The sequence below is a fragment of the Ceratotherium simum genome, chromosome 14, assembly GCF_057802395.1.
Source record: "Ceratotherium simum simum isolate JZ-2026a chromosome 14, ASM5780239v1, whole genome shotgun sequence".
Lineage (NCBI taxonomy): Eukaryota > Metazoa > Chordata > Mammalia > Perissodactyla > Rhinocerotidae > Ceratotherium > Ceratotherium simum.
The window spans coordinates 18,577,767-18,590,266 of NC_141913.1; the positions used below are offsets into that span (position 1 = coordinate 18,577,767).

The window sequence follows — 12,500 nt, forward strand, 5'->3', positions numbered from 1 at the left end:
TTAGCACAGGACACATTATTTCAAGCAATACAAAAAAATTCTAATACAACAGTTTATTTGGGTTGGTAACAAATTTTGGCCTCTTCTGTAAGCATACTTCACAGCACTGTGTTTTATGGTGCAACTTCCAACACTGGACCAGTGCAATTCTTTGTTTGCATAAGCATGTTTCAAGGGCAGTAAAAATACAATCTCAAATAACATCTCCTTTCCTGCTTTTTTTCAGTGCCTGAAATTATGTGTGTATACATATATGAACACACATATAACATGCACATATGTATATGTGTATATATGTGCATGTACATATACACACATACATATGTGTGAATGTATGTAATGTCTCTCTCTATATATATATGAAAGCCTTCCATGTTTTCTGGAGATATGCATTTAAAACAAGGTTAAGACCTGGGAGAACTAAAATACTAGCCAGCTTGCACATGGTTTGTCAACACTCATAGTTACTCACAAAAGATAGATTCCTAAGAGAAAGGAGGACCAGAAGAAGTAAGTTTTTATGAAGGTGACAGTGACAGAAAAAGATCAGAACATGAGCTTGAGTTTGATGCGGTCAGTGAGGTCTGTAATCCTGGTCCACTGAAGGCAGGAGACCAGTGGACAAGCGGGATGGTCTCACTTAAGAAAAAGAAAGGATAGATGGATGGGGCACCAAGAATAATCCATGCCATCATAAAAATCTTGTTTATCTAGCCCTATGACTCTCATCAGGGCCAGGCCGCCCCTAGAGAATATGGTGGGAAGGGTTGGTAAGCTCAGGTTTGTCACAGTTATTGGGGGAAGGGAGTGCTGTTGACCTTTAACGGAAGGGGAGCCCTACTTAATGTAGAATTTTCCCAAAATATACCATACAACACGTAATACCCCACTGAACTAAGCCTATAATGAATATCAATCTGTAGGATCTGATACATAATCATAATTATAAGAATTTCCACCAAAATCTCAGAGACGTACAATAAGGTGGCTGTGGTGAAGAATTTAATCATTTCATGTAGTCTGTCTCCTAACCCTACAAGTCATAGACTACAACATTAATAGAAAATACACTTTACAAAGCAATATCAACACTAAATCAATAATTTTCATTTCAGAAATATTTTATCTGTTATTATTGACAATATGGTGGGTAACCCGCAGAGTCCCTTGAAGTAGAGGTCATACTAGTAACAACATGAAAATGTTCCATAAAGTAGTTTTGGAATTTTGGTGGAAGTATATTAACAATATTCACTCTCTCATTTGCAAAATATCATACTTCCACATTTTCTCCACTCTGACAGTCTATAATTTGACTTGGCATACTTTCCCTACAACGATTACCATTATTTCCTTCTTTCTGTTATCAGACACAAATAAGTCTGGTTTGTAACTATCCTAACACTACTTTTAGTCTATCCTCATTCTTTCATTTTCCTGTCATTTTTGTATGGAATGTCTTCTGATGTTTTTATTTGTCTTAAATCCAAATTTATACATTATATATACATGCAAGCTTCTGACTTCTTTAATACCTGTTCCAGTGAAGTCATCCCCGAACACTGGTATAGTGACATGTAATTTTATTACAAATTACTTTAATTTTATTGCTCCTTTTCATTACAGATATATTCGGTAACTATATTATTGGTGAATTACATTTCAGGATACTAAGTGGGTAACACAAAATAGTTGTTATTAAAGAAGAGGACAGAGTCTAAGAGGGTTGAAGACTACAGTTTGGTCCATGGTGAGTATTCAGTGAATGAGAGAAGACAGAAAAATCACAAGCCTCTACATTTACCTCTGTACCATTTCATTTTGTGACTATCGTGCAGAGTTGATACCGCAATGGACAGAAAGAGTTAACTCCCCTCACCCAACTCGCTACAAGGGAGCTGGATGAGGAGTCAGGAGATCAGATTTCTAGTTTCTGCTCTACCACTAACTACCAGTGTGACCTTTAGCAGCTCATGGGGATCACTGTGGGCCTCCATTTCTTTAACTGTAAAATGAGGACATTGGAATAAATTACTTTTAAGGTCTTTTCCAGCTCTATAACAAAATGCATAATTTTGATTCTAAGACTTAGGCACTGATCAAAAGAAACTAATTCCTTTAATAAATATATATAAAATATATCCTGTGGGTCTCAATTATGTTTCCAACCACAAAATTTATTTTAAAATACTCAGTCTTAAGATTCAAGTCTTTAAAAACATGCCATGCCCTATGAAAAACAAAAATGTTTCCTCAAAAAAGAAGTACCCCTACACTTTAAGGAGTAAGCCCATTCATTATGAGAACAGAGTCACCATTCTGAAGGGGATATCTACTTTTCTATTACCATTCTGTTCACTGCTGTAAGAGCTACAGTTTTATTTTTTTGCTTTGAATTCTTGAGATAAAAATGATCTTATTTGCTTTTCCAATCATATATTTTTTGGCAGCTCTAAACTTCTCCACAGAGGTTTTCTAAATTCTTTCAAATAGTCTTCAGAACTAACAATTTAAAAAAATCTAGGGCCGGCCCTGTGGCTTGGTGGTTAAGTGCGCGCGCTGCGATGCTGGTGGCCCGGGTTCGGATCCCGGGTGCGCATCGAGGCACCACTTCTCCGTTCATCCTGAGGCCGAGTCCCGCATACAGCAACTAGAAGGATGTGCAGCTACGACATACAACTATCCACTGGGGCTTTGGGGGGAAAAAAATAAAATAAATAAAATCTTTAAAAAAAAAAAAAAAATCTATATACATCTGAATATTGACTATAACAAGGTGTTTAACAGCAAGTGCTATGGTGTGAATCAACTTCTTGTTCAAGTAACTATTTCATCCACAACCAATTTTGCCCAAGAGCTTTTGAAAAACACAACAGAAATCTGTTAAATTGGCAGTCTTGCTGAACTTCAACTACTTTATCTAACCAGGTCCATGGTAACAATACATACTTGAGAGCTTCTCTTTGATGAAATGTGCTTTGATTTGGAGCATAGGTGCAGAGATCAAACGGACCAAACCCCCCTTATTCTGATGGCCTCTTGCTGTTTCTTCTTTTGGAAAGTACAAATATATCACCTTTCACATATATATACATATATATAATCACATACAGGTGTGTATGCTTTAGGAAAACTGCATGCTTAAAAATTCAGTTTAGTGGGCCGGGCCCGTGGCTTACTGGTTAAGCGCGTGCACTCCGCTCTTGGCACCCCGGGGTTCAGATCCCGGGTGCACACCGATGCACCGCTTGTCAGGCCATGCTGTGGCAGTGTTCCATATAAAGGAGAGGAAGACAGGCACGGATGTTAGCCCAGGGCCAGTCTTCCTCAGCAAAAAGAGGAAGGATTGGCATGGACGTTAGCTCAGGGTGGATCTTCCTCACAAAAAAAAAATAAAAATAAATTCAGTTGAGTAAGATTTATAAATGAGAATATTCTTATTTGGCTTTCAGGAGTACCCCAGTATCATTTTAAAAAAACATATTAATCACCTCCGTTACATGTAAAGTGGGATTGAATTTCTCAAATTTTGATCAAGGACTTTTACATTTTCCAGGAACATGTCTAATTAACACATAGTCATTAAATACGTATACAATCAAGTCTTGATTAGCTTTCTGTGAATTATATATAACCTACTGCAAAGTTGTCACACTAGGTTTGCTTATTTCTGTCACCCAGCTCATTTCTGGGCAGGTTGCCCGTCTGCTCCACCTCTCCATAAATTGGTTTTGTTGTTTGAGGTATGTAAGCTCATTTAAAAATTAGCCTAAATAAAACAAAATAATTAGAAAGGCAACTTGCCCACAATAACCATGAAAATCTTTTTTAAACCAAACATGCAATACATTCCAAAGACAAACACAAATGACTTTTTAAATAACCATGATTTTGGATTCTCTCTGCCTCTATTCCTCCCATTAACATGAATAATTCAGAGTGCATACTATCCATGGTGAAACTGTTTTCCCTCAATAACTCATTTTTAGTATACAGAAAAATAAGATGTAACATATCCTTATGTATCTCCGAAGGTTTAAATTAGACCATATTTTTAAAGGCAACTTTACTTTCAAAATTATCTATAGTTTGGGTTTATTCCCTTCAATGCTATCCTGGTTGTCAGGAGAATCTTATGCTTTCAAAGCAAGGGCAGTATAGAGCAGTGTAGCAGCCAAGAAGGCAGAAGCCGCACATTTCTTTGGTTCTTAATATTCTTCAAGTACATATCAATTATTTGCAAAGTGTGAGCAAGATTGTCAATATCCTTTTCCTTAAAAATATGAAAGTGCTTCGGGACATTACACCCAGATTTGGGTAAAAAGAATTTCCCAATGTCCTGGCCACACTGAAGGAACAACATATTTATTATGCAACTTAATTTTGAGTGATAACAATATCCTAACATTGCAGTTCTAGCTATAGCAAACATCTGTAAATGGGAAAGGATTCTTGGATTGGGGGGGGGCGGGACTCAAAACCTCAAATCTTGCTCTAATGATGACATGAACAAGATGAGGGCTGTGAATTTATCTGCTGGTTATATACAACCATCCAGATTCCCAAACACAAATATAAAGCATATATATACATAGACATTTTCTTCATATCCTATATAATATCCTATATTATTCATACCCAATATTTATGTGGGAAACAATGTGTATGTCTTAGGTCTACTTAATTTGGGGCTTGGAATATTAAGTTAGTCTCCCATTTTGTAAATTCTTCCTGGGAAGATGTTACATTCTTCTGGAAACCACACTAATCTTCTGGAGGCATGGGGCTGTCTAATGCACTGCTTCAGAGCACCAAATGCTACCCTTGTGACCAGGAAGAAAGGGAAAGAATGTCATCAGCAGGAGCCTGCAGCTGCACTAAATCTCAGCTTCTCTCTGGTAACAAAAAGGTGGGGAAAAAAAAAAAGCAATCAGATTTCACTGGAGTATACACCAGCCTTAGCCAAAGGCTTTAAAACTTTTTTGATTTCTTCTTTCATTGAAAATAGGAGAGGAGCTTACAGTGTAATAAGCCAAACACAACAGTTGCTAAACTTGGGTCAACATCAGATACCATGACAGCTTTCAGGATGTTCGTGGAAATGTATGGAATGAGAATGTATATTTTGATACCTGTGAAAATAAAACATTGCACTTTAAGTGAGTGGGAGAGAACAGATGGTTGGTAATGATTTAAAACATTTATGTTTTTGGACTGTCACCAAGCCTCTGTATTAAAAAATACGGTGTTTAGTCAGTACATACCAACATCTATCTACAAGGTGCTCATTTTCTGGAGGATGCTACTGTAATAAAGGAGATAAAAACCAAATGAGGCAAGAGAAAAATTCTTCTCGTTTTCTCAAGGCATTCAATGGGTGCTATTTCTTACTATTTTCAATCAACATGTTTTCTGTGTGATGAGAGGATTTTAATTTTTCCTCAATAACGAGTCAACTATAAGCGTTCAGGTAGTGTATTCTTTTTGAATGCATTGGGTAGAATTGCAATTTTTTTCTGTATGTTTAATTCACTTTGACGGAAGCCCTTAAAACGCTTTGAGTGATCATAAAAGTTGGTAGGGTACCAGGGTAAGGTGCCAGGGTACAGTTGCCCATGAAAAACAATAACATTCTCCTTACCCTCAATTTTATACACAGGCATATGGTGTCATGATTATGTACTGGAATTGGCAGGTGCCAGGCCAATGAGGCAGGAGGACAGATAAATATTAAATATGGTCCCACTGTATTTTGGTGTGTTTGTGTGAGTCTAAAAGAAGCCCATGTTCTTTAAACCCAGTGGAATAGTGACAGCATAGATAAAACTGTATATAGAGAGATTAATGCAATGTTTGGGGCTAAAGCGAAGAAAAATAAACACTGGTAAATAATACTCAATTACTATAAAAACTGCGAAAAGAAAGTCCTATTAAACATCCCCAGTGTTTTGATTTGGTTTTGATACCATAAAAGGAAAAAAAGTCACACAAACACACACTCTATGTTATTTACTTGCCATCCCTTTCAAAACCGCGGGAACTGTTCAGGAACAGTTTGCTTGTGGGAGGCAGTTGGAGGGGGAACCTGCAGGGAGAGGAGAGAGGAGAAGCGGCAGTTCTAGCTTCGCACCTGTGAACTTCGTTGGAAATAACTCCTGACAGGCATCAAACATAACACCTTTTAGCCTTCTAACAGAACCATGCTGATAGGCAGATGTTCCAACCGGGCAGAGAAGGGAGCGGGTAACGTGTGCAAGTAACAGCAGCAGCAACAAAATAACCATGCACTTCCAGCTCTCCCCAACCCGCCTCAAGCCCCCTCCCCGTATCACCCCTCCCCATATCACTCCTCCCAAACCCTTTGCTTGGGCCACGTCGAACCTGAGTCCGAGGCTCCTAACTTCCCTCTCACATTGCCCGAAGCCTTAGCGAGAGCCTTAGTAAGGTCGTGGAGTTGGGCACCGATGCAAAAGGGGTACCACAGCAGAGATGCCCATCTTTCTGCCAAACATGCTGGAGGACCGGATAAACTGGCATCAGAAACTCCAGACTGTTCCTTCTGCTGTCCTCTTTCCAATCTCCGCATGCCCCAAGTGGGGGCTGGCGCCGGAATCCTGGAGTCCAGAGGGCCCCGCCAGGGCCCAGGAATCCAGCACAGGTAGCCAACAAGTTGAGGCACCCGTCCTCCGCCGCCCCTCTCAAAGTCTTAGCATCGCCTCCATCTCCCGGACACCACCCCCTATCCCAGCACGTCCAATAGAGTGAATGTAAGGAGGTTCAAATATTGGGGGTAGTGGGGAGCAAGAGCGGGTAGAAAAGAAAGATGCCTCCCGCATTCAACATTCAACAGAGGCGAGGTACCTGGAAAGGTGAGGATGCACTTCCCCGACCGCCCAGACCCCTCTCCTACGGTGGGTGCCAAGCGGCGCCCCGCAATCTCCGCCCCTCCAATCTCGGACCCCGCCCCCCCCGCCCCCACGGCCCGAGCCCAGCGCGGCTACCTCGCGAGCGGGCGCCGGCAGGTACTGCGTTTCCAGGAGCGGAGCTTCGGCAGGAAACTTCCCCGCGCTCCGGGCAAACTCGCGTGGACTCCCCGCCGCGGGCGCCGGGTGGGCAGGAGGGAGCGCGGCGCGCCGGGCGCAGGGCAGCGTGGAGCCGGCCGCTCGCCCTCGCGCGTCCGCCCGGCTGGGGCTGCGGCGCCGCCTCGGCTCCCGCCCGCCCGGCCGGCCAGCTCCGCCTCCCGCCCCGTATCGCCCTCGCCGCGCGCCCGCCCGCCCGCTCTGCCTTCTGATTCTCCGCCCTTGTCGTTTTCTCTGCCTCTTACGTTCTGGCCTTTCCTCTGCTGGCGACTCGCCCTCCCTCCCAGCCCCGGTCCGTCCCAGGGCTCAAGTGCCACCTACTCCTGGTCCTGGAAGTAATTATCTTGCCCATTCCTTGCCTAATTAACCTTCCTCTCTTCACCTCTGCCCTGTCTCAGATTCCCTTCAGGTTATCGCAAATACTGACTCCAAGTCTTAGAATTTCTTTTGCTTTACAGATTTTTTTTTTAAATACACCTGTAGAGATTAGAATGGGGCAGTAAGGTGCAGTACGGGAATATGTGCCGTGGTGAGTTCGGTAGCAGGTTCCTGTAAGGCAAAGAGCGGAGTGGCCATTTACAGTATCGGAGACCTCGTAGATCTCTCACGCCACGCGTTTCAAAATCGAACAAGCTGAAGTTGGCAGTTTGTAAAGGGCTTTGCAAAGAACAAGATTAGGATACATTTTTTTTTAATCCTTAAAGGAGGCAGTTCATTGAGATTTAAGAAGATTAAATCTTTAAATTTAAAAGATTTAAAAATTAATTCCAAACATTATGCAAGCGACAATTTGAGCAAACTAGGGCAAATAAAATTAACCTAACACTTAATTGGGCATTGATTCAGGCAGTTTCTATGAATTAACAAAGAAAAACTATTTTTTTAAAAAAGTAGTAAGTGGTAGGGCCTGCTGGAGGTGTAGTGGTTAAGTTGGGCGAGCTCTGCTTCGGTGGCCCAGGTTCTCTGTTGGAATCCCCCCGGGGTGGGGGGTGGGGGAGGTACCTACACCACTGGTCAGCCATGCTGTGACCAGGACCCACATGCAAAATAGAGGAAGATTGGCACAGATATTAGCTCAGGGCAAATCTTACTCAGAAAAAAAAAAAGTATTAAGTGGTCAAACCTATCTCATTGCTACATTAGAATATATATATATACATATATTTCAAACTGAGATGTTATCAAGTTTCTACATTTTCAGTAGGTCTTGTCTTACCAGTGGTTTAGGAATAACATATGGTGGTAGTGAACTTTGGTTCATTGAAGAAATACTATTAAAGGACTTGCTTGTCTGAGTCTAGTTTCTTTGAAACAGAGCCTGATTTATTTTTCTGTTATAAGACTTTTCTTTTTAATTTGTATGTCTGTTGGTTTGTTATTAACACAACTCAGAAAGTGTCTCTCCTCTGTGCAGTGAACGTTCTTATTCACCACTGGAATGAACCTCCTTTCCTGCAGTTGGACTTTTAAAGAAACAAGGTGGTGTCCCTGAGCTGTATTTAACTAGTAGGCAATTAGTGAGTGCTTGTTGAATGAATTAATCAATTTAACTTAGTCACTCTTGGACTAAGTTAGTCCATGGATGTCATTCTGTGTGCTGTGAACTCGGAGTTATGACCATCCATTACTCCAGAGCAGTGAAGAAATCCCAGCTGGGCTCAGAAGATCTGGTCTCTACTTCTTGGCTGCTGAAAGTCCTACAACTTTTGTGGCCTGGCCTTCTCGTTTGTAAAATAAAGGAAAGGAGCAAGAATATCACAACTCTATTATTTCTAAATTCTTAAAGGTTTTGTAGCTAATGGGGAAAACTGGGCATGGTCAGGTCAACTTCTGTTTTAATTTGGTTGATTGATGTGCTGCTAGGCATTGCCAGTCCGTTGTGGGATTTTCCAGTCGTTAAAGTCTATTTCGTTCATCTATCATAGCAAATTAAATGCTTAGAACTGTGAACTGTCTTCCATTCCTAAACCTCTGTCCAAAGCCATTAAAAATATTTTTAATGCCTAAGGAAATTGAGTTTTGTTAATATCCAAGGTTGGTGAATAAAGCATCAAAGAATCACCTAAAAATGCATACCAGGCATCAGTATAAGATACATCTTCTCATGGAATTTGATTGGGACTTAGATGGTTAAGTGAAAATATCATCTTTTTAAACTTTGTAGTTAAACTAATTTAATTTTTCCAGAGTGAATTATTTCTAAAACATTGGTTCACAGCATGTTTCTAAACTCTCTGGTCTATTAATTTTGTTTAGTTCTTTGATTTTCTTAAAATGTTTAACTATTGACTGTTTGGGGGCAAGTATGAAGCTTATGGATCATTGATCCTTTAGTGTGTAGGTTAGTAACAATCGTAGTCATAAAATAAGCTTCTGCATCAAATCTCAAGGTACATTTGATGGGAAGAGTGCCTTTGTGGAAGGAGGTCTTGGTCATCACAGTGTAGATAACATTGGACTATGCATAAGAAATGCAGGCAAACTTGACTGAAAATGTAACTAATGGTGTAAAGAACGAGCCCAGCGAGCTGCTCACGTTTTATGAAAGACGTGCGTAAGGAAGATAGGGGTGGAGGGGTAGGAAAAGGGTAAGGAAGGAAATTTTCCTGGAATCGGTATGTACAAAAAGGCTACTTTAAGGTGTGAGTACAGCACTATTATGGGAGAGCTCTTGCTGTTTTTGCGTTTGTGCTTTTCTTTAACCATGCAGTTCTCAATAATAACTTGGCTTAATGAATGGCCAAAATAATAATTCAGCAGAAATGTATTAAGCACAATATACAAGGCCATATGCGGATTGCAAATACCTCTAAACCATCTTGTTTATGTCTCCAACTGTTTGTTGAGGGAAAGCAAAGATATATTCACCTAGAAAGAAATATTTTTATATGAGTCAATAGAGGATAGTCCAGTAGGTATAGGAAACTACTCTTGCTCTTATTCTGTTCTTCTTCTTTAGGAACTTCTCTTACTTCTGTAGAGCAGGAGTAAAACAAGAAAAATGATGAAAGAACATAATTTATGTTGATTCATAAGCAAGAGAACACAAGCTATCCCACTGAACCAGAAGGGGAGAATGACAGAACTCTTGTAATAGATGATAGAAGCCACTTCATCCAGACTTTTCTGGAGAGGAAATAAAAGTAAACAACTCTGGAGGAAAAAGAGGTGTAAGATGGTTTTTAAGAAGCTTAAGCTAGTGAGAAGAAACGGAAAGAGTACTGAAGAACTGGATTTGGTTCCAAGAAGTTGGGCAAGTCTTCTCTCCCTGGGCTCAGTTTCATCATCTGCAGCACATGAGGTCACTGAACTGGATGGGCCCTAAGGACCATCCCAACCTCAAAACTTCTGTGATGTCTGGTCAAGATCACTTATTTTGATGAAGCTATTCAGAGGATTATTCAACTTCACGTATCAACTTATCTGCGTAGTGACATTCCAAGCAAATTCTAATCAGAAAATAAAAGACTGATGTAGGCTTTTCCTCAGTAGAAGAAAGTCACAACAAAAATGAGAGCACACTAGAGGAATGTGGTACTCATTATCCGAAGTTGATCTACAGGATGCAGATTGTGGTATTGTACAAAGTAGAATGTCCTCTCTGAAATTGAACAAGAAAACATCGTATCATTTTAATATCAGAAATACATAGAACAAAGGACAAAGTATCAAAACTTTATAGTCTAGGAAGAGTCTGGAAGTATAGTGATTTACTCCTGCTACATCCAGCATGGTATAGCAAATTTTGCAATTTGAGGTAGACCCAAATTATTGTGTGATAGGAAAATAAAGAAAAAAGATTTGACTCTGTAAGCTCTGTCTTTTACACTTTTTGAGGGAAGAAATTATTTTCTTAAAAATTAAGAAAAATATCAAAGATCAGATATATATAACTAAAGCACGAATTAAGTATTCAGAAGAATTTTGTAAAAAAAGGAAATGCAAGGGGAAAAATACATTACTGGAGAAAGCATAGGATTAATAGTAAATGAGGAAGAACTATGAGTCCTAAAGAATGGAAAACTTTAAATTATATGAAAAAACAATATTAATCAGACAGAAAAACTAAAAGATAATTATAAATAAATAAAAATGAAACAAGATGTGTTGCCATTTTTATCATGTATCTGCTGCCTGAATAAAGCAATGATTCAAGGTCAAATAAATTAGAATAGTCAGCACCTAATAGTCTTGGTAAATAGAGCAAGTCAATAAATATGTATTGATTGGTTGATTGAATAAGAACTGCTTGCAGTTATTTTAGGAAAATCAAAGTCACTAGGGAAGTTATGTATGTAATTTCTTAAAATAAGCAAGTATGAATTTCCTTTAAAAAATAATAAAAAACAAAACCTTTCCAAATGGTCACTTTTAAGTCCTAAGCAATGAAATCTTATTAAAATTTTATGATATAGTGTTTATATATAGAAAAACCTAAATTGGAAAAATATACAATGTGGAAATATAAATGTGCCTGTGTATAATGAAATTATATTTTACATCTTTGATGTTTTTTGGTAGATTGGAATGGGGAAAATTCTATGTGAACCATTTACCAAAAAAGTGCAGTACTTTCCTATGTACCAATATTTGGGCACATACATTTTTATTTTCTGAAATGGGTTCAGCTTTTGATATGGGCGGTCAAGATATTGATAGATGACTTCAAGACCCAAACTCAAAATAAAAAGTAATTTGCAATGGTCTGAATTGATGAGGAGCCTTCCATACTGTAAGTTTGAACATGTCTAGGGAAGAGTGGATGATGGAGACTTCCTCAACAAATATTTTACTAATTAATTCACCAGGCATGGCTGTCAGTCTGTGTGGGCAGTCTGTATTAGTGCCTAGGGTGCCAAAATTAATAAGATGTTGGCCCTTTTGGTAAGGTGATAACTAATGAGTTTAACTCATATATCATTAAATTTAGACGTGCTAAGCCTATAGGAAAAAAGAAAGATTTTCTGAGAGTAAAACAAAAAGAAAAATCAAAATAGCTTTATGTGATTTCTATTCAATGATGTGTGTGTGTCTCTGTGTATGTGTGTATGTCTGTGTCTGTGTTTGAAAAGGTGAGAGAAAGCAAGCAAGCCTGTAAGAGATTTCATGAAATCAAGAGAGTAGGTCAATGATGTATCCTAAGATAAAATATGGCATTTGACAGCAGAAAGTAATTCTAAATCCACCCCTCCCATGCAATGAAATATTTCCTTGTTGAGCACTGGGAGTATTTGTAATATACGATTCACATCACCAAATCTAATATCATTTCAGCCCTGGGGAACACAGACCATTGTGACCATCCTAGCCTTTTTGAGGACTTTTTGTTGACTGTTCATTCAAAGTGTGTATTGTTAACAGGAGGATTTTTTTTTAAATAAAGGTAAACAATGATTTTTGAAAACTAATGTATAAGATAAA

The 12,500-nt window shown here is 39.2% G+C and overlaps 1 protein-coding gene across 4 annotated transcripts in view; it reads right to left on the minus strand.

Moving 5' to 3' along the window:
• Nucleotides 1–7,209, minus strand: part of CHST9 (carbohydrate sulfotransferase 9) — a 253,269-nt gene extending 246,060 nt beyond the window's left edge. For 2 of the 4 annotated variants that reach the window (XM_087439096.1, XM_087439093.1), the window contains exon 1: nucleotides 7,002–7,207. The gene's annotated coding sequence lies outside the window, so the exon portion shown is untranslated. Of the gene's footprint in view, nucleotides 1–7,001 lie in introns of all 4 variants that reach the window. The other 2 variants (XM_087439094.1, XM_087439095.1) reach the window with 2 other exon arrangements.
• Between the last annotated feature and the right edge of the window lie 5,291 nt (nucleotides 7,210–12,500).